Raw genomic sequence first — 27,719 nt, 5'->3', positions numbered from 1 at the left:
CTCCACAATTGCAGTTTTTTCACACGGTCATTAGCTGCCCTACTGCAGATCACGATTACTACTTTGTACCATTATGTATTGGTGCTTTATAGGTCTTCAATTCTATCTGCGTTACCTACAGGTGCACCGACGAGTATTCTAAAACTTGTCTTGGAAAATCTGGCGAAATCACCAACAAGATCCAGGTACATGCGGCAACATATCTGCAGAGACTAATGGCCCATCAGATTAATAGCAGGGGTCCCTGGCAGTCCCATTCAGTTTGAATGGGACTGCCAGGGCCCCCCTGCTGCTAATCCGATGGGCCATTAGTCTGTCTGCAGAAATGTCACTGAAATATTGCAACATGTACCCAGCATGTACCTGGGTCTTGTTGGTAATTGCCCCAGAGTTTTTTTTTTAGAATACTCTTCAGCACTACAGTACTTTTGCTGCGGTAACACAGATGTACAGAAATACTTCAAGTCCCGTCTCCATAACATTTCCATAGACCCACGCAATCCTAGTCACCCGAAAGCAGACTAAGATTGGCCAAATACCATCCCACATCCATAACCACTTTACATGGCAATCCGAGTGTAAGCTACATTACTCCCCAACGTATGAACACTGGATGCATATTACATTTTACACCAGGAATTCCGGATAAGTCCGAGAGTATTGCAGATACATTTACTTTCAAGTCTCTACCCTCAGGAGAGGGAGTTTAAAGACTGTGTAGCCAGACACTTCCTCTTGTATCCAGGTGTACAGGATACATTCGGTTTCCCGGTGTTTATTCAGTTTAGTTGCTTGTTTCCTTTTAGGGAGGAACTTGTTTGGTAAAAAAAAAAAAAAAAAAAATATATGCTGAAAAGAGCACGAGGAACAAAACACAGAAAGTAAAGAGCGATGTGAAAAAAAACACTGAGCTCAAACCACAGGATAATTCAGAAGTTATACTTTAAATCAATTTTTTTCCCAAACCAAAGTGTGGATGAAAAATAAAATAAAAAAAATCACAAATTGTAGGGGTAGAGGTGTGATAAGACATTGAACGAGCTGAAAGTACTCTAAGAAACGAAAAAATACTGGGATGTATAAATGGATAATTATATTTTAGAGTTTTTTTAATGCGGTAAAAAAAAAAATTAAAAAAAAGTATGTATTTTTATTCTATTTCTGTTAGGTAAACTATATATTGTTTTTTTCCATCAGGCACAAAAACATACACTTTTTTGCAGTTCCCACGCACAGTATTAGCAGATTTAAGTCCAGAGGTGGGCAACGTATCGTTATCTTGAAAACCAAAATATTTTCTTTGAGCATGTTAAAAATAACAAATGCTGTGACTGTATACTGTACATATTTATATATGTTTCCCCACACACGGTTCACATCAATGTTCAAACAACCAGTCATTGGCCACCTGCAAATAATGAATGCAAAATCGACCGACTGCAATCTCAAGAGAGTGTGAAAAGTAATTACACCACACAAGGTAACTAATAAAAACACACGTAAGCGGGTTTCATGTATTTCAGGAGATTGCCACACATGACAAAGAAAGCTCCGATCATGGTATTCCCTTCAACTCTATCACAATCTACAACAGACTTAGGCCTCGGCCATGGTTCCTGATTGCGGGCGGAGGCGCGCTGAGGCTGAGGGAAAGCGGGTGCTTTCCCTGGCCTTAGACAGCGCGCCGTCTGTGGGTGTGTCGGGGGCGTGTCAGTGACGTCACGGAGCTGGTTCGCCCTCATTGGGCGAACCGCTCACGTGACCGGCCCTGCGCTCCGGCAAGCGGGAAAAATTTTCATTTTCCTAAGACCTACGCCTCCGCGCGCTTGCGGAAGCGTAGGCGAGCCCCTACTAAAGCCGCTCTCATTGCGGCTGTAGGGGCTCAGTGCCGAGCAGAAGCACGCCTCCGCCCGCAAGCACAATCCATGGACGCGGCCTAAGGCTTGGTCCTTGCTGGCTACTGCAGCGCCCGCCATGGGACAAGAGCCGCCCCTCAATGGGGCCGGGCCCGCTGCAAGGGGGGTCGCCGGCACGCCCCCACCCCTTGTCCTTCCCCCAGCAGACCGTGGAATTCGGCTGCGCGCACCGCCAGCCTTGCAGGCACGTGCAGCGCAGGCACTAGGGGCCGTACACTTACACTTGTACAAGACCAGTGCAACTCCTAAACACTGCACTAAGAGGGCTTGTAAATTTCAGGCTCGCCAGGCTCATATCTCCCAACCTGAGATCTAGAACAAAGGCTTCCATATTTATTTCCCAGTTGGCAGTAAAACTGAAAGCAGTAAGAAGGCAATAAAGAAATTAATGAATTCCATCCGTTTTGCTGTTGGATTTATAGAAATCCACACGGTTCCTTTCCCAAATCATGAGCCGCGTGCATGCTTGTAGAGGATGCCTCTGACAGATGGTTCTTGCACACCCTCACTAAATATTGGGGGATATTGGCTCCTTCTCATCTAGTATGTTTCATGGTAAAGTTTTGCTTGGACTACATGCTCTCCCTATGCTCACTTTTAGCTCTGGTGCCTTCATCTCTGCAGATTACATTACAGATAAGTCATGATGTTATATTAAACAGTGTATGTGGCTGGTGTAGTAAAGGAGAAGGTAGGTGCACTCACAATTACAGTGAAGGTGCTGCCACGGGTGTGCTCAGAAAGCGAGTTGGGGTATAGCAGAAAGAAAGAAAGACAGCACCTCCAGTGGTCTTGTCAACAAATACACTGGCGACACACTTTATTCGAGCTCGGCTAGTCCCACGAATTCGGGTATACCCGCGTGTGTTGAGGTTTGTGACTGTTTTCTGCCCGAGTGCATTGAGGTATTTTCCAGGCAGGGATTGAAGCATTTTATTCCCGCTGGCTGCAATACTGCACAGTATATATATATATACACTGCATTACAATTCATGAATTTATGCCATCTGGTAGACACGCGAAGCATTGCAGCCTATTAAATCCTAATCATTATCATTTAACAGATCAGCCGCCCGTCAGCCAGGCATGAACCCAGGCTGGGAAGGCAAATGCAACGGGGCTTGTCAGAGGTGAGGAGCGGCGCATTCCAGGTATCTGCCAGGTACATACTGGGTATTTGCTCGAATAAAGTGTGTCGGTGCAGTATTGTAGTAATTCAAAAGAAAAACATTGTTTTGGTCCTAGTGTGGACCTTTGGCTTGACAAAGGTCCACACTAGGACCAAAATGTTGGGCTTGTCCTTTTGCACAACTAAAACATGTTGTTTCGACAAGATTACTGGAGACCCGTCTTCTTCCTTCCCAGGATTGTGTGTTCTATAAAAACTCTGCGTTGTTAAAGAACGGACATTACTTCCAATGTTCATCAGAAATCATGAATTGCAGACCAAGACACTGCAGTTCTTCAATTACCAGTCGCCATTCTTGCACAATGTATTTTCTGCTTCTCCAAACTAAAGGTGATGACACGTTGTCCAACAGCATCGAGTCACAAGAAAGCAAATATTTGTGAAACAAATGGTTCCGAAAGTACAAAAAACATTCAGCCGCTTATTATCCTGATTATATCACGTCTCAGTCCAAAGCAGGAATTAGTTATCAGTGGTTACTCTTTCTGCATGCTTACCCTTTAAAAGGCTCTTTAAAAAAAAATATATATATAAAACATAAACACATTTGTTTAGACTCTCAGACACGTCTTCTGCATAATTATTTCATTACGGGATTTTTGCTGCCTATCTGGGACAAACTAAATTTAGACTGTGACCATGTGAAAAGTACTTTGAAACACAGAGTGGAGGTCACATGCCTAATCTCAAACAATGATATACTTATAAACACTTTATAGGCATAGAGATAACATATAACCCTATTACATACACACAAAGCACCAAAAATATTTGCTCATCTAAAGAAAGACACCAGCAGAAAATATAATGGATATGAACAGTGGTTGACAAATCACCAAAAAATCTACTCGCCACCTAGTACCAAACGTGTGCTGCTTGGGCCAATATTTACTCGCCCGGGGGTTAAATCCACTCAGTAGACATAACTTGAATATTTAATGCTTATTTATGGTTTAAAAAACCTGTTAATGTGGGTGGGGGAGATTCTATGTGCTGGCTGCTACTTACACCAGCTGGCTAGTGAAATGTCAACAATGTTTGCAGTCCTCAAGGTTTGCAGCCCTGACGGTGACCATGCACAACACTACACGGAAACGTTACCGGTTTCCTCATTCAAGTCAGGATTCACTACGCAGCGATGCAGGGAATCGCACCCCGATCCAACGTTTCATTCCATTCAAGTCCATAGCAGTTAACACAGGCTGTGATTCACTGCATGCCCTGATTCTAAGTCCCACAATTAATGCCTCCTCAAATGCAACAGGTCAGGTTTTCAGGATATCCCTGCTTCAGCACCAGTAGCTCTATCAGAGCCACCTATGCTGAAGCAGGGATATCCTGAAAACCTGACTTGTTGGTGGCCCTTGAGGACTGGAGTTGGCCACCCCTGGGTTAGACAAACTTAGTACAGTGCAGAAGCGCCATTAGTGCACTATTTCCCCCCATATCCATCATAAAGCATCAACCAGACCGCCAATATAAGAATAAGACCTATGATCCATCGGAACATCACCTACTGCATGGTGGTGGCCATTCCAACTAGTCAACTATAATATTCAATATTGTTCTATTACCTATGATTTCATTCTTTGTCACTGCATGCACCAGTTCTATTCCACGAGCAAAGAGATGACACGTTGTTTCAAGACAGGTCTGCCTTCACATATTGTCTGTGAAACAGAATATCAAAACACCCCCCACACACCCCCCACACACCCCCCACACACCCCACACACCGAAAGGAGTGCTACTGTGCTTGGACAAATGTCTACAACAAAAGACAAAAATACCCGATACAGCAGGGGGGGGAGGGGGTTCTGGGGGAGAGAGAGGCTGGTTGCGCATGCGCAGAACGAAGGTTACGCGCACGCCGAACAAAGGTTGCGCATGCGCAGAAGGGGGAATTGACAGTCTGCGAATACAGACACGCTGAAAATCATCGGTTACGCTTTCCGGCGGGCCCTTGGAACGGAACCTGCTGCATGCCCGGGGCCCTCCTGTACTACATCCATTGTGACAAAATACATAGTTAAATACTTCAAATGTTAGTATTCTCATGAGTAAGGGTCATTTAGTTAAACCCTTTGGCCAAAGTGTTATAAGCCTGCAGCCACTTCACGGCATGACCAGTATGCAGGTCCTAGCACTAACTGTGAAAATTCTACTTTACCTCTGCTGGAGGGAGGATGGTCTTAATAGACCCGTCCTGCACAGGTACATGGAAAAAAATAAAAAAACGGGGTGGGGTGAGCTTAAACCCTGGAAGGAGGAGCCACTAACCTCCAAACAACTGATACCAGTTGAAAATTAAAATGAATAAAACACACAATGCCTTTTTAATAGCACATAAACCAATTTGCCAAGGCAGCAAAGATTATCTGATGGTGAAGCGAAATTAAGTTAATAAATAAAAGAAAACAGATAAAGTGGCAGATGCATCCACTTTGGGACTAAAGGTATTCTATAAAAACTCAATCACCGCTTTCTAGCCACCAGAAAAGCTACAGGGTTTGCGGTTTATGTCAACAAAATAAAGATAAAAGGCGATATTGAATGGATATTAAAATACTTTCTTTGAAAAGATAAAAGCTCACAAGGCACAAAGCCTCCAAGTGTAATATATCAACACTCCATGAAAAGCCTTTACTTGCGCTATAAATGTTACTCAAAGAATATTGTGTCATTACCACTGCTTAGATGATTAATGGACATGCCAATAAATGAAAGACCAGTAAAATCAAAGAAGAAAAACAAAAAGATCCACCATCCCCCAAAAAACATTTTGTTTTTATACGCAAACAAAGAAAACAAGAAGTAGAACGTAGGGGGTGGTCAATGTTTACTCAAGATTAAATATCACTTAAGAAAACCTACACCCCATGCTCTTTATACCATTCTGCTCAGTAAATAGCTCCGGATTAAGGATTGGTAACCAGTTGGCATACTTGCAGCCTGCTTTTGTATCAAATACTTAGTGACAAGCCAGAGGCAATTTGTGTGACCCAGTTTTTAGTCTGAGCTACAATACAAAAGTCTAACTGACCTCAATTTTCTAGTATGCACAGGACAAATTAACATTGATGCACACACACTGCACGCTAGGACAGATCCATTTGAAACCCAGACATGTCGATAGGACACAGAATACAATATCTGAAGTCAAGCAGTGATGAATGGGAAGCCAGTGCCCATGACCATGGTTAAAGCCAATTTACCATTCAGTGCCACCAACCCACTGAAAATATACGGCATTACTGGAAATGATTACACACTATTAATTATATAAAGCATGGACTACTAAAACCCAACAGCAATTAAGAAATAATTAGGAAAATGGCTACTAAAGTTCTCTCTTGCTGGCTATCACGGAGTTTGGCAAAGGGAATTACCCAAGGTCATTATGAAAGCCCCTTACTCCCCAACCTCTGCCCATCAGAAAATGGAATGGCCTCGGTCTCAACTCTTTATCACACCTGTAGCTATAGTGTGGTACAGGAGTGAAAAAAATTACTTTAAGTCAATTAGTTTGAGTCATACCAGCTCAAACCGTGTTAATGCTCCATGTCCGTGCTGGAATGTTTGGGATGGATATTGCACTATACCAAGCGTTCTGAAAGGAAGGACCAAGGTGAATTTTAATATTTCTATAGCACAGGAATGAGATCAAAGTTTGAAACTTTCCACCAACACAACCTCGCAATAATAAAACACGGAATTTAAAACACAAAAAGGCAGGATCCACAAAATGGTGCTAAACTTGAGCACGCACCTTTACGCCCATTCAAATGCGCAAACAGAGCGATTATATGCTAAGGCCAGGTCCATAGTGCCTTCGCCCGTTCAGAGGTGTGCGCGACGTGACATCACCTGCTTGAAGCGGATGCGTTTTTTTGGCAATGATACCCGCGTCGTCCGTGGGTGTGTCATTCACGTCGCGGATCTGGTTTGCCCTCAGTGGGCAAACCGTTCACGTGACCGGTCTGTCGCGCTGAGAAATCAGTTAAACTGATTTCACGCAACACACGCCCCCTCCTGCTTCCGCGCAGACGCGCCCGCAAACACTGCCTTAAGGCAGTCTGTTTGCTCAGCATGCGGACGCCTGCGCACGGTCTGCAGTACCATGTCTCCAGCCTAAGGCCTCGGCCATGTTTGCTGCTTGCTTGCGGAAGCGTGCTGACGCGCGCTCCCGCTCAGCACTGAGCCCCTACAGCCGCAATTAGAGCGGCTTTAGTAGGGGCTCACCTGCGCTTCCGTGCGCTTGCGGATGCGCAGGTCTTGGGGGAATTTAAAATTCCCCCGCTTGCCGGCGAGACAGGCCGGTCACGTGAGCGGTTCGCCCAATGAGGGCGAACCAGCTCCGTGACGTCACTGGCCCGCCCCCGGCCAGTGACGCGCCCGCCCCCGGACCGCCCCCTGACGGCTGCTGAGAGCGCTTGCGGTAAGCAACCGCAAGGCCAGGGAAAGCACCCGCTTTCCCTGCGCCTCAGCGCGCCTCAGCACGCCAGCAGGGACCGTGGACTCGGCCTTAGTGCCTTGCTTCTAAATACTGAAGTCTGAGAGATCTGAGGTCTGAGTCCTAATAGTCTCCAAATTGTATTTGGACACAGCATTAAAGACTAGGGCTGTGCATAAAACATTACCAAGGAACAACAATTTTATAAATCTAGGAAATGTAATTGCATAAATGGACGGAGTTCACATGAATTATTTGTTCACGGGACATCACAGCATAGAGGGGGGACATGCTGTACCATTTCATTAGTTAACATGTATTCCCCCCCCCCTCCGTTCTGTCAACCTGAAAGTTACATTTGTGGCAGAAGTTTCCATTGCCATGGCGATTATAGATTTAAACATCTAAACTAGAATTTCATTTTTACAGGGGGTGATCATTTACCTTCTGCTACTTGCTTACAAAATTGCACTATTTACACTGAAGAGCATTAGATACTGTGTTTACAAATTTATACATATATAAATATATATATATATATAGGGAAAACTATTGAACATGAACAATAAAACAACCTGAAAAGATATGGAAATATAACTGGACCTCTCATACACACTTTGCCATGGTGGTGTTAACACTTCCCATAACACTCCGCTGTCAAAGGGGCTCCAAGCCCATTGCCCATTTTAAGAAGCAAATGAGTTCATGTGGAAATAGTCGTGTCTGTTTACAATAAACACAGAAGGATACTCCAGTAGCTTGGCATTCTTGGGTTGCGTGATCCTGAAGGCCCGTCACACAGACAAGAGTTGTCACGAGAATGAGTAGCTCTGGGCATTTTAGGATAGGAGTCGAGCGCCTACGTTTAACCCCTTGGCATTCAAACTGGTATCCCACTTCTCAAAGCTGCAGTCATACTCGGTCAAGGTGAATATCAACCTTTCCAAGGAACGTCTTCCTTACACGGTTTTGCCATTTCCAAGGAATAAATTAATAATAATCATAATAATAAAATTGAAATCATAATGTTCAGTTAAAATAAGAATAACGTTTTCAGGCCCCATAGATGACAACTTAATAATTCCACAAAATCCTTGCCAAAAAAAGGTGTCATTTCACTATTAATATTCCGGTTTAAAATCGCTCAAAGAGAAGATAAATGGGTGTGAGGAGACTAGACTGGGTTTATGACTGATCTTTAAAAAACATAAAATACATAATCTTATACTATATTAGTGAAAGCACTGTATGTTTGCCTGCCTGCCTGGATGTCCGGTGTCCCTAGCGGCAATCTCATTGGTCCCTTGGGCCGGCCGCCCCCGCACACCTCTCATTGGCCTCACACACTCACACCACCCCCTTGGCCCGCCCCCCACACCTCTCATTGGCCTGAGGCGGAGTGACGGGCCAAAGGACGGACACACACACACACACACACACACACACACACACACACACACACACACACACACTGTTACATACACACTGTTACATACATTAGCAGCACATCTCCCGCTCTCTTCCCCACCGGTCCCGGAGGCTCCGCCTCTTCCTGTTTCCCGCGCTTTCACCCCCCCCCCCCTCCACGTGGGAGCTGCCGGACGGGTGAGGGAGCTGCCGGACGGGTGAGGGAGATGCCGGACGGGTGAGGGAGATGCCGGACGGGTGAGGGAGCGGCCTTCACCCCCTTTCACCTCCCCTCACTCACTTCCCCTCCACCCCCCCCCCGGCGCCGCTACAGTCAGCGGGGGAGCGGAGTGATCACCTCCCCTCACTCACTTCCCCTCCACCCCCCCCGCCGCCGCTACACTCAGCGGGGGAGCGGAGTGATCACCTCCCCTCACTCACTTCCCCTCCACTGCGCCGCTACAGTCAGCGGGGGAGCGGAGTGATCACCTCCCCTCACTCACTTCCCCTCCACGGCGCCGCTATAGTCAGCGGGGGAGCGGAGTGATCACCTCCCCTCACTCACTTCCCATCCACCCCCCCCGGCGCCGCTACACTCAGCGGGGGAGCGGAGTGATCACCTCCCCTCACTCACTTCCCCTCCACCCCCCCCCCCCCCCGGCGCCGCTACACTCAGCGGGGGAGCGGCCACAACACGCTGCCTCCAGCCTCAGATCCACGTGGGAGCTGCCGGACGGGTGAGTGAGCGGCCTTCACCTCCCCTCACCCACCCCTCACTACACTTCCCCTCCCTTCCACCACCCCTCACTACACTTCCCATCCCCTCCACTTCACCCCCCCTTCACCTCCACCCCCCCCTTAACCTCCCCTCCACCCCCCCCCTTAACCTCCCCTCCACCCCACCTTCACCCCCCTTCACCCCCTTCACCTTCCCTTCACTCCCCCTTACAACCTCCCACCACCTCCCCCCGCCCCCCCCCCTTCCCACCCCCTCCCCCCCCTTCCCACCCCCTTCCCACCACCTCCCCCACCTTCCCACCCCCTTCCCACCCCCTTCCCACCACCTCCCCCCCTTCCCACCTCCCCCCCCCTTCCCACCACCTCCCCCCCCTTCCCACCTTCCCACCCCCTTCCCACCACCTCCCCCCCACCTCCCCCCTCCTCCCCCCTTCCCACCACCTCCCCCCTCTTCCCACCACCTCCCCCCTTCCCCTCCTCCACCTCCCCCCTTCCATTCCTCCACCTCCTCCCTTCCCCTCCTCCACCTCCCCACTTACCCTCCTCACCTCCCCCCTTACCCTCCTCACCTCCCCACTTCCCCTCCTCCACCTCCCCCCTTTCCCCATCCCCCCCTCCACCCCCTTCCCCCCTCCACCCCTCTTTCCCCCCTTCCCCCCCTTTCCCTCCTCCCCCACCTTTCCCCCCTTTTCCCCTCCCCCACCTTTACCCCCTTTCCCCCTTCACCCCTCCCCCCCTTCACCCTTACCTCCCCCCTTCCCACCACCTCCCCCCCTTCCCACCTCCCCACCACCTCCCCCCCCTTCCCACCACCTCCCCCCCCTTCCCACCACCTCCCCCCCCTTCCCACCACCTCCCCCCCCTTCCCACCACCTCCCCCCCTTCCCACTTCCCACCACCTCCCCCCTCTTCCCCCCTTCCCACCACCTCCCCCCTCTTCCCACCACCTCCCCCCTTCCCCTCCTCCATCTCCCCCCTTCCCCTCCTCCACCTCCCCCCTTCCCCTCCTCCACCTCCCCCCTTCCCTTCCTCCACCTCCCCCCTTCCCCTCCTCCACCTCCCCCCTTCCCCTCCTCCACCTCCCCCCTTACCCTCCTCCACCTCCCCCCTTACCCTCCTCACCTCCTCCACCTCCCTCCTTTCCCCATCCCCCCTCTCCCCTCTTCCCCCCCTCCACCCCCTTCCCCCCTCTTTCCCCCCTTTCCCTCCTCCCCCACCTTTCCCCCCTTTTCCCCTCCCCCACCTTTACCCCCTTTCCCCCTTCACCCCTCCCCCCTTCACCCTTTCCCCCACCTCCCCCCTTCACCCTTTCCCCCACCTCCCCCCCTCCCCCCTTCCCCTCCTCCCCCACCTCCCTTCCCCTCCTCCCCCACCTCCCTTCCCCTCCACTCCCACCTCCCTCTTCCCCCTTCCTCTCCTCCACCTCCCCCTTCCCTTCCTCCCTTCACACCCCCTTCACCTCCTGTCACCACCCCCCCTTCGCCTCCTGTCACCCCCCTCCTGTCACCCCCCCCTCCCTTCACCTCCTGTCACCCGTCACCCTCCCCCCCCTCCCTTCACCTCCCGGCAACCCCCTCCACCTCCCGTCACCCCCCCTTCACCTCTCCCCCTTCACCTCCCCTCACCCCTCCTTCACCTCCCCTCACCCCCCCTTCACCTCCCCTCCGCCCCCCCCTCACCTCCTCTCCGCCCCCCTTCACCTCCCCTCACCACCACCCACCACCCCTCCGACCTCACCTCCCCTCCTTCAACGCCTTTCGTCCGCCCTCCCGCCTCTGCCTTTCGCCCACCCGCACTTCTGCCTTTCACCCGCCCACCGCTCACATCCCCGCGCCACACACCCGCCGCACGCACTAAACAGACCTGCCACACTCGACACACACCCGCCGCCTCTCACCCACCCCACACACTCGACACACACCTGCCGCCTCCTGCCCCTACGCAACAATATCACTGACCAGCTGTCACCTGCACCCGCCGCCTCACACCCTAGCAGGACCCCGACCCACAGCCAGCACTCACTACCCACGCGCCACCCGTACTGAACACCCACCCGCCGCCTCACACACGCTCACACCCTAGCAGGACACACGCCTCACATTTTCACATCACTTATGTCACCAAAATATACATATTACTGTGGTGTGTTTACAATAAACCATTTTTAAACAACATCGTATTACATTTTCTTCCATCTTTCTTTTCAACATTATTATCCAACCTTTACAACAAATACTCACCTATTGTTCCACGATTTATAAATAATACTACCTATTACGCATTTACATCCCGGGCAACGCCGGGTCTCTCAGCTAGTTATACAATAAAAAGTGTATTCTGCAATTAGAAGAAAAATACAATAATAACCTATCAATCTAAATGCAGTCCTAACAGTGAATGCAGCTTTAGAAGACGCAAATTAACCAAGCTGTAGGACATTATAGATTTGCACTAAAACACCAGGAATACTTGGACTGTAGAATAAGTGGGAAGCTCACAGGTTTTTTTTCCCTGATGCAATTTGAACCCTCAAAGCCCTACATAACCAGGGTCCCAGCTAGCAGAGAGAGCTTCTAGTTCCCTACACTCCCATTCGCTCACTTCCATCTGCAGGTGAAGGACTCCTAACAGTTCCCAGAATCCCCGTGACTTGCCTAGGGGCCCGAGCTTTTAGCCACGCTGCTCCCACTCTCTGGAACAGTCTGTCTTGTACAGTTAGAGAGGCCCCCTCTCTGGGAATCTATAAAAACAGGCTGAGGACCTACCTGCTTACCCAGGCATTTAATTAATGATCCACAACCTGTATGGCATTTAATAGCTACAGAACCATCCCATCCTGTATTGAATCTTTCCTTGTGTTTGGTCAGTTATAGCCTTAAATGTTTTCTTATTCCCTTTTTGTAACTATGAAGTGCTTTGAGTCCCACTGGGAGAAAAGCGATATAGAGAGCTAGAGAGAGCTAGAGAGAGCGAGCTAGAGAGAGAGAGAGAGAGCGCGAGAGCTAGAGAGAGAGCGAGAGAGCTAGAGAGAGAGCGCGAGAGCGCGAGAGCGCGAGAGCTGGAGAGAGAGCGAGAGAGCGAGAGAGCGAGAGAGCTAGAGAGAGCGAGATATAGATAGATAGGATATATATATATATATATAAAAAAAATTAAAAATACGGTATTATTATTATTCCAAAAACAAAGGCTGCAAATTAAACTTTCTACAGTAGTGTAAATTTCCATTTATAGTCAAAAAGGACTCCGGTCCTCTAAATACATGCATGGGGAGGTGGACAAAAAGAGAAGGGAAAAAAACAGAGTCTTAAATTATTCATAGCTAGAAACCCTACTCTAAAACAGAGCACAAGCTTCTTTCTTTCTTTTAAAATGGCCCCCACGAGGGCTATTATTAACAACAATGTCGTAAATCAGAGTTAGCGCAGAGGAAAAATTTACAAAATGAAGGTATTGTGATGAAAATGGTTGTTTATGCCTTTGCTGCCGGAAAGGACCGCAGTATGTAATCTAGCCTAAAATGCCAGCAAATATTACAATTATAAGGAACGGACATAAAACACCTTTCATGGACCCGCCACGTTTCATCAGGGAGTACAGAGGGGAGGAAGTGGCTTCTTACCAGCAGCCTGGCCGGAGTGTGCACAACTAGAATTGGGAATTAGGAGGGTCACACTAATGGACAATAAGAAGCAACCCTGATCACATTATCATCCTGAACTTATTATTTTTAAAGGTGCCAATATGTTCTGAAGCAGTGTATGTGTGAAAAAATGTAATATATGTGTGTTATATTGTTATAACACACACTGGTGCAATACACAAGTGTGTGTGCATAAAATAAACCAGGGAACAATGGCTTGTGTAGCCCCCTCTTGGATGGCTACCATTTCTATAAAGAGGTTAACTGGCTTAAGGGTGTCACCCCTCCCGTTTCTCCCTTGTGACATCACTATAGGAAGTACACAGGATAGAGAGAGAGATATAGATATAGTCCAACCCTGTTCTGGAAGCCTGTTGTCCTGTAAATAGTGTTCAAGTGGTATGAAATGAGATGAGTCATATCACTGTTTGTTTTGAAGTTCGTATCATGGCCCATCTTAAGATATATGTTTCCTGATCCTCTAACAGGCACCAAGTTTGTGGGAGACGGATGCAACACTGTCCTGTTCTCATAGGGTTGCCCCTACCGGAGCCTAAACCCATTGCCCTCATAGGGTTGCCTACACTGCAGCCTTTCCTCCCTTTGAGAACCTGCCGGTTGGGCAGATTCAATGAATCGGTGCATCGGGGTCTCCCCTGCATCCTTTTCAATGGGTAACAAGTCAAGTACCTCCGGACTTGGCTAGGATTGGAGCCTACTAGGTGATGAATCCCTGAAAGTACAGTATTATTATTTGTCACGCGTTTTGTCAAGATATCTCCTATGTCAGTATATGTGAACTGTTTTTGGACGGCTGTGGTTCTACTGCAATTATCACGGGGAATACATTGGTCTTTAATAATTTTCAGTATAGTAATACTCTGGGAAACCAATGAGATCACTATGGATTTTACCAAAGAAGGTTACTCAATGTCATCAGAGAAGCCTCACCAGGCGCCTGCTTCCCAAAATAATGATTATATATGGAGGACGCATTACCTGGGTAGACCGGAGCATTATTAATAAATGCCACACATTAGCAGGGTACACACACACACACACACACACACACACACACACACGCTTGAGACAAAAGGTGACACTGTGTTCTCATTTGCATGTCATTCCCCAGAATCCCTTGCTGCAGTGGAAGTGCTGTGTTGGGTGATAATGGTGAAAGACAGGGTTGCAGACCTGTCTAAGACATGCAAATGAGCATACAGTAATATTTCCATTTGCTATATGCTTTACTATGGAGGGTTTTTGTCACTTTTTTACCCAGCATAACCTTAATAATGTGTGGTGAAGACCTACTCAGTCTCAAACAAGCAGAGCCAGTACAAGCAACCTCACACTGAAGAGACCCACAAGGCCGAAACAGTCTGTGAGTGGGTTTACTGACTTTGCATCTCATTCCAGGTCATGTTTAAAAGCTGTGTTTAAAGCAGCATGCATTGGCTTAAGGCGTTGGTCCCGCTGCGGCCGGCGGTGCGCGGCCGTGGGCCACCAGCACCTTATGCGAATGGTCCTTGTCCCCGCTGCCTCGTTCCGGCAGGGCTGACTGCGTACTGTGACGCGTCAGCCTGCTGGAGCTACAACCTCCTTGTGCTTTGCAGCGCTGACGCGTCACGTGGTACACGAGTCAGCCAATGGGGAGGAGGGGAGGAGAGCTGCTTGTGTGTGTGTTTTGTGCGTTCGGCACATATCTCCCCATCATCTCTCACACATGGGGGGGGGGCGGGAGGACTTTACAGCACCAGATCTGTCCCCTTGTATCACCCTCCCCCCCCCCCTCTACCGGACCCACAACCTCAACCCCTCTCCCCGGGCTCAATGGCCGCGCCCCCCTCCCGACTCGTTTGGCCACGCCCCTGACCCGTTTGGCCACGCCCCCCCGCTCCGGGAAAAAGTTTCCTGCAGATCGCGGTGCAGTGAGTTGCACGCGCCGCCGGCAAGTAAGACAGCCGTGCGGACGCGTGCAACGGGGCCTTAGCCCAAGGGTTGTTCATGTAATATGAGCTTGAGACAAAAGGTGGCACTGTGTGCTCATTTGCATGTCATTCTCCAGAATCCCTTGCTGCAGTGGAAGTGCTGGGTGATAATGGTGAAAGGCGGGGTTGCAGACTGCCTAAGACATGCAAATGAATATACAGTAATATTTCCATTTGCTATATGCTTTGCTGTGGAGGGTTTTTGTCACTTTTTTTACCCACCATAACATACATAATAAAAAAAATAAAGTACCCCGCGCCCATTTCTATACTGTACTTTCCTCCGCCACCTACTGTATATGGCTGAAAAACTGAGCAATTACGTTTTATGACACCATTTGATGCGACACCATTCATAGCTGGGGAATGGGGGGTTACACTTAACAGGTGGGATCTCTTCCATCGTTTTCGGCCACACCACCATTTAAATAGGAATAATTGTCTAATTCTGCAGCACAAAAAAAAAAACTGCTCGTCACTGCAGTCACTCAATAATTCCTCAATGTCCTCACTGAAATGCCCTTGTGTTCGTGCCTAAACTTACTGTAACATTCTGACTACACAGCACAATAAAAAATATCCATTCCAGAACACAAACAAGAGTAACATGCTGAAACATTAAAAGGGGAGCTCTTTCTTATACAGTGGCGAGAAAAAAAAAAGTTTGTGAACCCCAATGATAATTACGGAAATTCCATAATTTCTCCCGGATAACCTTCTTGAAATCAAAACCAGTCTTTTCTTAAATATCCCATAGGGTTTATATTAACCAATTCTATGTATTTGAAACAAAATGATGTATGAATTAGACAAACAATTAGTAATTAAGAGTCTGGCTCATACCCTAAGTGAAACCCTGGTTTTACCAACTAAATTAAAGAGATGATTAGAATCCGGTGTTTAAATAATTAGGTAAATCTGCAGGGGTGAGTTTGGGAGGCCCCCCCCTATATAATGTTCAGAAAATTTGTGAATTTGGTCTTCACCATACAGGCGAGCTAAAACACTTCATGCCACGATCAAAAGACATCTCTGAGGACCTCAGAAAAGCAATTATTGATGCTCAATCTAGAAAGGGTTACAAAATCATTAAGGATTTGGGGCTCCACCAATCCACTGTCTACAAATTGAGAAAGTTCAAGATCACAACCACGCCACCCAGGAGCGGTCGTCCTACCAATATCTCTCCAAGAACAAACCAGCAAATCATCTGGGAAGGCATAAAGAACCAGGCTAACATCCAGGCCACTCTCGCTGGGCTAATGCGAGTGTTCATGACTCAACTATCAGAAAAGGACTGAACAAGAATGGTGCTCATAGGATAGCCAGGAGGAAACCACTGCTCTTTAAAAAGAACATTGCTGCCCGTCTGAAGTTCACCGAAGAGCTCATAGATGATGCACAAGACTTCTGTAACAACGTTCTGTGGACAGACGAGTCAAAGGTAGAACTTTTTGGCCTCAATGAGAAATGGCATGTTTGTTTTTTTGCCAAACCCTGCGTTTGATCAGAAGAACCTCATCCCAACCGTGAAGCATGGGGGTGGGAGTGTGATGGTTTGGGGCTGCTCTGCTGCCTCGGGACCTGGACGGCTTGCCATCATTGACACAACCATGAATTCTGCATTTATCAGGAGATTCAAGCCGAGAATGTCAGGCCACCCGTCCGTGAGCTGAAGCGAAAGTGGGTCATGAGTTGAACAGTTATGCAAGAAGGAATGGGCCAAAATTCCTCAAAAAAAATGGATGTGAGAGACTTACCAGCAGTTACAGGAAACGCTTAGTTGCAGTCATTGCTGCTCAAGGAGGCGCCGCCAGGTACGGAATCTAAAAGGTTCACATACTTTTCCACACATCAATATTGAATCATTTATGGATAAATGTTGAAAAAGTATCATGTGTCATTTGATCAGGTTATCCTTTTCTATTATTAGGACTTACTGTAGATTAAGAACTAACAACATTTTAGGTTTGCAATATGTGAAAATCCTAAAGGGTTCACAAACTCTCTCGCCACTGTAAAAACTGAAATGATGGCTGTTTTTACATTCTTACAGATACAAACTTCCTCCAATCAAAAGTACCTCCTTCACCCCTTTTTAGTATGTAGGTGGGAAGCCGGGAGGGGGAGGGGGGGAGGGGCAGGGGAGAGGCTGCTTCCTGAAAAACGCACTTGAGAAGATGCGGCCCATACTTCATGGGAGGTTTAAAACCATTGTGCCAAGCGGGCCAATGGGAAGCTGCAACGGATTATAACCTCCATTTTGTTTCCCCTGGAAGGGTCTGTACTGGTGGCACCTTCCTCAGGAAGCCAGAGGTCCCCGGAGCAGAAATTAATGTTCTCCTCCTGAGACCCCGCTTAGGCCACATGCATACTCCGCGCACGACGGCTGAATGTGCTCCTTTAAGCAGGTTTGATGCCGGAACGGTAGAACGGTCACACGCTGTTGAGAGGATCAAAGTGGGGCCTGAGCTGTTACAGCAGATAGGAAAGTATGCAGACTGGGTGGGTCAGTGGTTCCGACCTGCCGTCAAATTCCAAGCATCTTTTTTGCAAGAATGAGGAAGTTGGGAGAGGACAATGACAAGAAACGTAATTTTTGACACCACCATGTCCCTATGCAATTTAAATAAAAGAAAAGAGGACGCTTAGATGAGAATTTCTATGGCATCTGGGGAAAATGTTATGTCAATAATTTTTTTTAGTAACAATTTATCAGTACAAACTGCAAATTACATGCACCATACAGAGTGACGCCATTACTGTTGATCATGAAATGGAAGAAGCAGAAATGTTATGCAAGAAGAAAGCGAGAGAATAAGCCACCTCCTCTAAGCCCCTAGAACAGTGGTTTAACCTTTGGGTAAGGAACCCTTTAATTATATTGTGCAATTCTGCGGAACCCCAACCCTCTCTAATAGCGCGTCTGAGATCAGATGCATTGTAAGGAACCCCAACCCTCTCAAATAGCGCGCCTGAGATCAGATGCATTGTTAGGAACCCCAACCCTCTCTAATAGCGTGTCTGAGATCAGATGCATTGTAAGCAACCCCAACCCTCTCTAATAGCGCGCCTGAGATCAGATGCATTGTTAGGAACCCCAACCCTCTCTAATAGCGTGTCTGAGATCAGATGCATTGTAAGCAACCCCAACCCTCTCTAATAGCGTGTCTGAGATCAGATGCATTGTAAGGAACCCCAACCATCTCTAATAGCGCGTCTGAGATCAGATGCATTGTAAATTTGTCTGTATTTGGTAGAATTTTCAAATGACCTGAAAACTGCAGGAAACCCTTCAGGGAGGCCCGGGAAACCCTTGTTGAAAAACACTGCTCTAGAAAATATAAAAAAAACTAAAAATGGAGTTAATTATGTTATGGATTATCTTATTGTTACTAGAAAACTTGGAAATATTTTTTCTGACTGTATTCTTTAGACCAAAATAGAAAAAAAAAACCCAGCGTTTTCCCCCAAACTCAAAGTAGCAACAGAACATACACGTCATTTCCAGTGCAAGTTCTGGGCGCTGATCTGTGCCGCTAGATATTTTAATCTGCCTGCATTCTGATAACTATGTCTATTACTGAACAGGACGTCGCACGAGCCCGGTTTGCAGGATTCCAGATCTGCACATTCCAGACATCAGAATTGCTTCATAGTGTCACTCCCTAAGGAAAGAGAACAGGAGGGACTGTAATGAACGCGGACGTGTGCCCTTTGGATTATAGTCCTTCTGCTGGTTCAACAGAAACATGGCCAGCTGTTTATCAGAACACATCATTCAGCCTTGTCATACATGGGAGCAAAAAAAATAAATAATGAGACTGAGCCATCTGTGCTGAAGCAGGGATATTCTTAAAACCGAACATGTTGGTGGCCCGTGAGGACTGGAGTTGGCCACTCCTGGCTTAAATGGTTTCCTGCAAATTATTTGGTCAGTCTTTACCATTCGAATCATGTTCAGATCTCTTGAATTGTAGGTCTCTAGAGCGCACATGGAGAGCAGCTATAGATGTGCAGGGCGGGAGACGTCCATGTCACATTACAGAGTCATTTGGATTGTAGGTGCACTTATCCAATCATCTTCCACATCGATGCAGCGGCGTTGTTGAAGCTTAATCAATAATAAGCGCCGACCTCCACCGTCACCTTTATCAGCACCACCCAACGGGACCTCTGACCAGCCTAGCAACAGTATCCTTATGCTGGGCAGCATTTGTAACGCTCGCTTTAGATGGGGGTGAAAGTCCCTCCTGCCTTTCAAAACGTCAAACTGATGCTACAGTGCCAAGATTAACTAAATAAACTGGATGTGTGTATGTGTGTGTGTGTGTGTGTGTGTGTGTGTGTAATATATATGTATATGTAATATATATGTATGCGTATGTATATGTGTGTGTAATATATATGTATGCGTATGTATATGTGTGTGTAATATGTGTGTGTAATATGTGTGTGTGTGTAATATGTGTGTGTGTGTGTGTGTGTGTGTGTAATATGTGTGTGTGTGTGTAATATGTGTGTAATATGTGTGTGTGTGTGTGTGTGTAATATGTGTGTGTGTGTGTGTGTGTAATATGTGTGTGTGTGTGTGTGTGTGTGTAATATGTGTGTGTGTGTGTGTGTGTGTGTGTGTGTAATATGTGTGTGTAATATGTGTGTGTAATATGTGTGTGTAATATGTGTGTGTAATATGTGTGTAATATGTGTGTGTGTAATATGTGTGTGTGTGTAATATGTGTGTGTGTGTGTGTAATATGTGTGTGTGTGTGTGTGTAATATGTGTGTGTGTGTGTGTGTAATATGTGTGTGTGTGTGTGTGTAATATGTGTGTGTGTGTGTGTGTGTAATATGTGTGTGTGTGTGTGTGTAATATGTGTGTGTGTGTGTGTGTAATATGTGTGTGTGTGTGTTTAATATGTGTGTGTGTGTGTGTTATGTGTGTGTGTAATATGTGTGTGTGTGTAATATGTGTGTGTGTGTAATGTGTGTGTGTGTGTGTGTGTGTGTGTGTGTGTGTGTGTGTGTGTGTGTGTGTGTGTGTGTGTGTGTGTGTGTGTGTGTGTGTAATATGTGTGTGTGTGTAATGTGTGTGTGTGTGTAATGTGTGTGTGTGTATTCACAATGGGGAAAAAAACAGTGTAATCATTTTTGTAAGGAAAAAATTGTTCCTGTTGCATTGTGCAATAGAAATTATAGGGTGATATAGGGGTGTGATATTATGGGGTGAAAAGCATTGAAATGTGTGGAGAAACAAGAATGTTTAACAAAGGGCGTTTGGAATAACATTGAAAACATGACTTGAATGGAAGTTTCAAAACAGCAGTAATATGAACTGGTCTGTGCCCTCCTATTTACCATTGAAATGCAACCTAAATAATTTAAATGTTTGGCTAAAGAAATGTAATAGATGAGCAATGCAGCCTGTCTCTATGCTGTCTGACTGCCGTACATTCCATGTGATAAGCAAAACAAGAACAGGACTACACTTGCCTCTCAGGGCCAATAGCCTTAAAAAACTACCAAAATATGGTAACATCGTCTGTCATACAGAAATTCTTTCATTTCAATAGGAAACTCACAACATCTGCTCAGTTTTGCCACAGGAAAAAAAAATTCTACAGACCCGTATTTTAGGAATAACACCAAATAAGTTTCAAGGTTAAAAGGACAAAAATCATACGACATTTGTACAAAGTGTTCCTTGGACGATGTGAAATTATGTAAAAACTTGAGTTATACCAAACACACGAGGAACACACTGTAAACATACTTAACCATATAAATGCTGAAAGAGACAGAGGCACCATGGTTTGTAATGTGTTGTAGAACAGGGGTGCACAACTCCAGTTCTCAAGCACCCTCAACAGGTCAGTTTTTTTTAGGATATCCCCGCTTCAGCACAGGTGGATCAATCAGAGGCTCAGTCAAAGACTAAGGCCAGGGCCATAGAGGGGGGGAGCCTGGATGAACCACGCGGATCCTGATGCTCGCCTGCAGAAGCTGTGCGATTCCACGCACATACAGGCGAGCCAGCGTCCGCGATCGGAGGTGGGGGGAGACTGAGGGTGGCGGGGCAGTGACGTCGCTGGGCCAATCGCCCGCGACGCACTGACGTCGAGGCGCCGTGACGTTGACGCAGCCCCACTCTCATTGGAGGTTTTCAGCCGACAGCGCGCTAAAAAACAGCTTGGCGCTCGGCTGAAAACTCCTAAGCCTCCACACGCCTGCGGACGCTCACGCGAGCCCCCTCTCAAGGCATCCTCATTGGGGGATGGCCGTGATGTCACCAGACAGATTCGCCCTCATTGGCTGAAACACCAGCAGGCGTGGCCTAGCGCTCCATCGCGAGTCCTGATCTCAATTCTCTTGAGAGCAGGAGTAAGTCGGCGCAGCGCGGCTGCCCCCCCTAGCAGCGGGCCTCGCCCCATCGTGGGGCAGCTTGCCTTAGCCTCTGATTGAGCCACCTGTGCGGAAGATGAGATTTCCTGAAAACCAAAGTGGTTCTAATGCAATTATCACGGGGAATACATTGGTCTTTAATAATTTTCAGTATAGTAATACTCTGGGAAACCAATGAGATCACTATGGATTTTACCAAAGAAGGTTACTCAATGTCATCAGAGAAGCCTCACCAGGCGCCTGCTTCCCAAAATAATGATTATATATGGAGGACGCATTACCTGGGTATACCGGAGCATTATTAACAAACGCCACACATTAGCAGTGTACACACACACACACACACACACACACACACACACACACACACACACACACACACACACACACACACACACACACACACACACACACACACACACACACACACACACACACCCGGGGAAAGAGAGAGCAGGACCCAATCCCTTTGCATTTCTGCGCACCATGCCATGTCCAATGCCCGAATGTCCCCAACAGCGGTGACATGGACACCGATGACATTAAATGCAAACAGGACATTGGTGAACACGGATAAGGAGATGCCCGGTACCACTGGATGAAGATGCACCTTACTGATGAGCTGCATCAAGGTATTCTACTGCAGGTAACTATCCCAACGTTAATTAAACATGACAAAAAGTCATGCGGGTTTCTAATGCGTGATTAGTACCCTTTTAGCACTAGTTGAATCTATAATGCACTGCTGGACTATCCAGCATTCAGGGGGTTAAACACGTGAAAATAAACTATCCCGTTTTTAATTATAGACAGGATTGTTTGTCTGTTTGATGTGCAGTTGACTAAAGCCCTTTGGCAGCTAATTGATTAAAGGATGCAAATACGTCTGATGTCCTTGGTCAAAATAAACAGGGGAGTGTAACTGGCAATGCCAAATACAGGAACACAGCAATGTGCTACATATTAACATGCTCATTATGTCAAGTACACAACTAACACATTGGACGCTCAGATGTCCAATTTTCTCAGTCAGTCAGTGGTCTCTCCCCTCTTGGGTGTGCAGTGGCCCTATCTGCGTTCAACAGAGCTTTCTAATCTGGGAGCAGGAAACAGCAAACTTCATAAATCCATCTCCAATTATCCTCTGCTTTCTATTTCCCCTTTAGTAAGACACAAAAAAACAAAAAGCATGCAGTGTTAACAGAGGTATCGCAGAGACAAAAAGGCACAGATACCCAGAGTGTTTAAACAATTAACACACGTCCCTGTGTTATAATAATTATACCACAAGGAAGCTGATCTACATTATAGATTATAACTGGGATGTCGGAGTAGTGCACTAGTAATGGTCACTGCATTTGAAGTGGGTGAAACTGGTTTGAATGAGCTGGTGTCAGCTCCTTGTGCAAGTCGCTTTACCTCCGGCACCAAAATGATATAGTCAGTTTCACGGAGCAGGGGCACATTGTACTTGCAAAATTTCTATGTACAGTCATGCATACCCTGTCCGTTCTATGCAAGAAAGCTATTATTTGAGATACTGTGTTGGAGTTATGCCTTTGGTGATAGGGAGACAGAGCAGATCGCTGCAAACTGGGGCCCCATTTAACTGCTTGGAAAACGGTCGGCCCAACGCCTTTTCTCAATGATCAGTGAAAGTGTTAAGCTCAGCATATCCACGGTGTTCAACGCCAGTGTTCATTGGAAGGGTTCAAGAAAAGCTGCGTCAATTATTTTAGGATGTGGAATTGTCTGACAAATGAAAATTATACTAAGTGCTGATAAAGTCAACTTGCTAAACCTTTCAATGCTTGGTCCTAAAAGCTTCCCATCTGACAATATTTGTCCAAGAACAGCAGGATCCAACTCAAGACATGAATGTGTGTAGTCAGTGTGTTACTGTAACATCACATGGATCGCCTGTGCACAGAACTCCCCAACATGTACAACTAGATTTTATTATATATGATTTTAAAGTAGCTTCATTTTATGACCATCATTTAAATAACATTAAAGAATTAAAGAAGCAATCCCAGCAGCTTAAAAAAAAATTAATTTTTGTTTTTGTTTTAATATATGCAGACTTTGATTACCTTTATTGAGAATTGATTACCTAAGCTGCAGGTCAATTTGTTCCCTCCTGTGATCGATCAGCAAAGATCCTGCTTTCCAGGGTTCACTAAATGGCCGCCTTTCAGTTTCAAATCAATCCTTCAGGCCGCGATTATACAGCATGCGTCCGCCCACCCTCATCGCATCCTAACTCAGCAGCTACAATGCATTATTATATTACGAAGGTAACATTATCTATTGTTACATTCTGCAGCCATGCTGCTGGGAATATTGGCAACAAATGATCACAAACAGGAAAGTGTTACAAAGATCTGGCACTGCTGGGGGAAGTGGGCTAAAGCCTGCTACAGAAATCAAAGGATGCTCAGTATATTAAAACTCATTAAAAAATTTGCATTTAGTTTAATTTGTTTAATTTGTTTTTAAAAATAGGTAGTATCTAATACTACAGTACCGATATAAAACACGTGTGATATTGCTTGGATTTCTCCTTTAAATTAAGAATGACATTTTCTTTGGGGGGTGGGGGGGTAGGGAGGGGAGGCAGAGGGAAACCCCAAATACAGTATAGGTCTTATTAGTTTATTTCTATTTATATGGCGCCAGCATATTCCACAACGCTGTACAATGTGAGAGGGAGGACACAATAACATTGTATGACAACAAGAGTACATATGTTACTACAAACTGAGACCATATCCCTGCCCCTAGGAGCTTGCAATCTAGAAGCTTTCCAAAGAGAAGGCAGCCCTGCCTCAGATGCCTCACACAGTTCCTCCTGCAGCAGGAGGACACTGTGCATTGGCAGGGCGTGCAGAATACAGGTAATGAAGAAGCAGCCTCACCTGCTCTCTGCCTGTGCTGCTCTCCTTGCTCTCTGCAGACTGCCTGGGACTGGGGGGGGGGGGGGAGGAGCAAAGCAACGCTACTCCCTGCAGTCTAGCCACCCCCCCGCAGCCACGCCCCCTCAGCCTCAATAGAGGCAGCCAGCAGATAGGAACACAGTGTCAGGCCAGGTTGCCAAGGTAACAGCAGGCCCAGCCCCCCCCCCCCCTCTCCCAGACTGATAGGCAGGCAGCCAGATCCTTCTCTCTCACCTAACACACAGCTGTGTCAGAATGCAAACTCAACCCCTGTCAGCACTGACCAGCGGCCAGCAGGACATGGCTTTGTTGTTTCTTCCCCCCTTTGTTGTTGTTCTATATTCAGCTTCTCTCTGTGATCTAACACAAGAGTTATGGAGATAGGGTTATGCAGTGTATAGGGTCATACAGTGTATATAGGGTTTTATTGCCAAGTTGGCCTGACTGCATCTCATCTCGTTACATCAGGGGTGGCAAACTCCAGTCCTTAAGGGCCACCAACAGGTCAGGTTTTCAGCACAGGGGACGCAATCAGTGGCTCAGTTGAATACACGTACATAATATCATGGCATGTCTCTATACAACATTATTATAATCTGTTAATTGTACGGTGGGCACATATTCCGCAGAGTAATATGGGAGGGAGGACAACAGCATATAACAAAAAAGTACTCCAAAGAGCTTGCAATCTAAAAATGAGTGTATATACACATTATATGGCATGTCTCTTCCAATATAAGTTGTATCAACTACAGGCCATGCCATTTCTAGGTCTCATAATATAATACACTACATAGAGTAATTTTTACACTACCCTACAGCTGAAGAGACTTGGAATCGAGATGTGCATCCCAAATGTACCATTGTTTTTCACTAAATATATCAGATTTTCATAGCAATGATCACAAAAGCAATGACACGTATAGATCTGAACATTGAGACTTTTTTTTGACTTGCTTATATGTGAACATGAGCAACCTTTAGACATCGCCCATATTTCATAGGCAAAGAATTCCTTTAAAAACTTGATCCACATATGGATATAAATATAGCACTCAAAAATAGAGGTTCCTTCCAGCAGTGGGTTAAATAAAAAAAGGAAAATCCACAGCTGTGTAATCCTAGAATACAGGGATGGGTGCAGGCACATAACCACCATAGCCCGAGGGAGGGGATGGGTTAACACAAGTGAAGTTTATCACTGTGAAAACCTGATGATCCTGTCTCTACCCATGCAGGATATACTGTGTAGTAAGGGAGGGAGATACCCACAGACACAGGGTGCTAAAAAGCAGACATCAGCACAGGATCTTAACTCCCCAGTGGAGGGTGATCAACATAATACATTAACACTTTCAACACCACAAGGCATGCATTAATTCAGACACGCTCAACCCCAATCCTCAACCTGACCTGTTGGGGGGGGAGAGGGGGTGTCAAGATATCCCAGCTTCAGCACAGGTGGCTCAGGCTCTGCTTCAACACCGGTGGCTCAATCATTGGCTCAGTCTTCGACCTGTGCTGAAGCAGGGACTGTGAGCCACCTGTGCTGAAGCTGGAATATCCTGAAAACCTGACCTGTTGGGGGGGGGGGGAGGGTTGGTTGAGGACTGGAGTTGAGCACCCCTGCATTAAGTATCCTTGTACTAAAAAAAATAAATAGTGTGTGCCTAGAGTATATTTACCGAAATATAAATAATTTGGTAAATCTATACAATGTAATCGTGGCCTCACCCAGATTACAAAATACTCTTGTACATGGATCGGTTTAGATAAATGTATTTTAATCAATGTGCCCCCACTCCTCTTAATTACACATTTCAATCTTCTGTGCACACACAAGCAGGAACATATGTATGATATTTCTGCAACAAAAACAATGCATGTCAGAAGAAAAGAAAAAAAACTCAGGGCTAGATCCATTGTTATCCAATGATCCCTGCTGTTCCATGCAAAGAGAGCAGCAGATCAGAAAGACATCTGCAACCCAACAAATGAGAGGCTTGGATCTCTTGCCCCCTTTCAGCAGAACAGAAGGCAGACATTCCTTTATTACAAAAACGTGTTAGGAGAACAAATCTCTGGTAACAACACACTTCTACCAGCCTGCCACTTCACTGCGTCTTAGGAGAAACCGTTTTATAGCACACAGCAACCATCGGAGCCCTTTCCTGTCACACCCATAACCTGGAGGACTGGTTTAATATGTACCTTATTTAATCCTGCTGTGGAAGCAGACTGAAACTTAAAAGCACATTCGCTTTCAATCACATTACTCGCGGTCTCAAGGAAAATAGGGAGAGTATTATTATTATAATTTCTTACCTGGACAATCCCATGCTTTATTAATAAGAAAACCCTGCGTGTAATCTGCATACAATAGGAGCTATTTAAACCATTTCCTTCCTAGCCGCTGTGTTGCAGTGTGCAGGTGACATCATCCCCCTTTGGTGTGATAGGACACAATGTAACAACTCTCTGCCTGTGCGCATGGACTGCTGATAACGCGCGCGGAGCTCTGGGAATTGTAGTCTGTTTCCGTGTCTACGCCCTTTGTTGCTGTAGCTCGGAGAACTACATTTCCCAGGGAAGCATCCCAGCTCTGTGTGTTCATCTTATCTACACGCAAAGAATACTATTGCTGGCTGACAATAGGCGGCGAGGCGTGTTTTCCACCAAACAAGCCTGCCCCTTAGTGGCGTTGAAGTCCTGGGATATAGATCATTCAGAATTGAGCGAAATACAGTTTTTTAGTGTGACAGTCTAACAGTATATATTTTTATTTTATAGAGCTGTTTATTTAGATGGTTGAATGAGATTATTTTGATACATTCTCATTTTTAAACTGGTATTTAGACCACCAAATCTCAAAGTTTCTTGTTTTTTCACATGGAAACACATTCTTTGTTTGCTTATCTTGCACGAAAATGTATTTACAGGTAGTCCTCGCTATCCAACGTTTCACTTTACAACGGATGGCATATCCAACGCTTTACAATGCAACCCTATGGGCCGTTTTTGACGCCGGAATGCGTTATCCAACGCTC

General features: G+C 46.5%; 1 protein-coding gene across 2 annotated transcripts in view; it reads right to left on the bottom strand.

The window, feature by feature from the left end:
* DAAM1 (dishevelled associated activator of morphogenesis 1) overlaps window positions 1-27,148 on the bottom strand; it is a 113,580-nt gene extending 86,432 nt beyond the window's left edge. The window contains exon 1 of one of the 2 annotated variants that reach the window (XM_075614798.1): window positions 26,998-27,148. The gene's annotated coding sequence lies outside the window, so the exon portion shown is untranslated. Of the gene's footprint in view, window positions 1-24,654; window positions 24,709-26,997 lie in introns of those variants that run through there. The other variant, XM_075614799.1, reaches the window with a different exon arrangement.
* Between the last annotated feature and the right edge of the window lie 571 nt (window positions 27,149-27,719).

Source organism: Ascaphus truei, chromosome 9 (assembly GCF_040206685.1).
Source record: "Ascaphus truei isolate aAscTru1 chromosome 9, aAscTru1.hap1, whole genome shotgun sequence".
NCBI classification, from domain to species: domain Eukaryota; kingdom Metazoa; phylum Chordata; class Amphibia; order Anura; family Ascaphidae; genus Ascaphus; species Ascaphus truei.
This window is presented reverse-complemented; position numbering and strand designations above follow the sequence as displayed.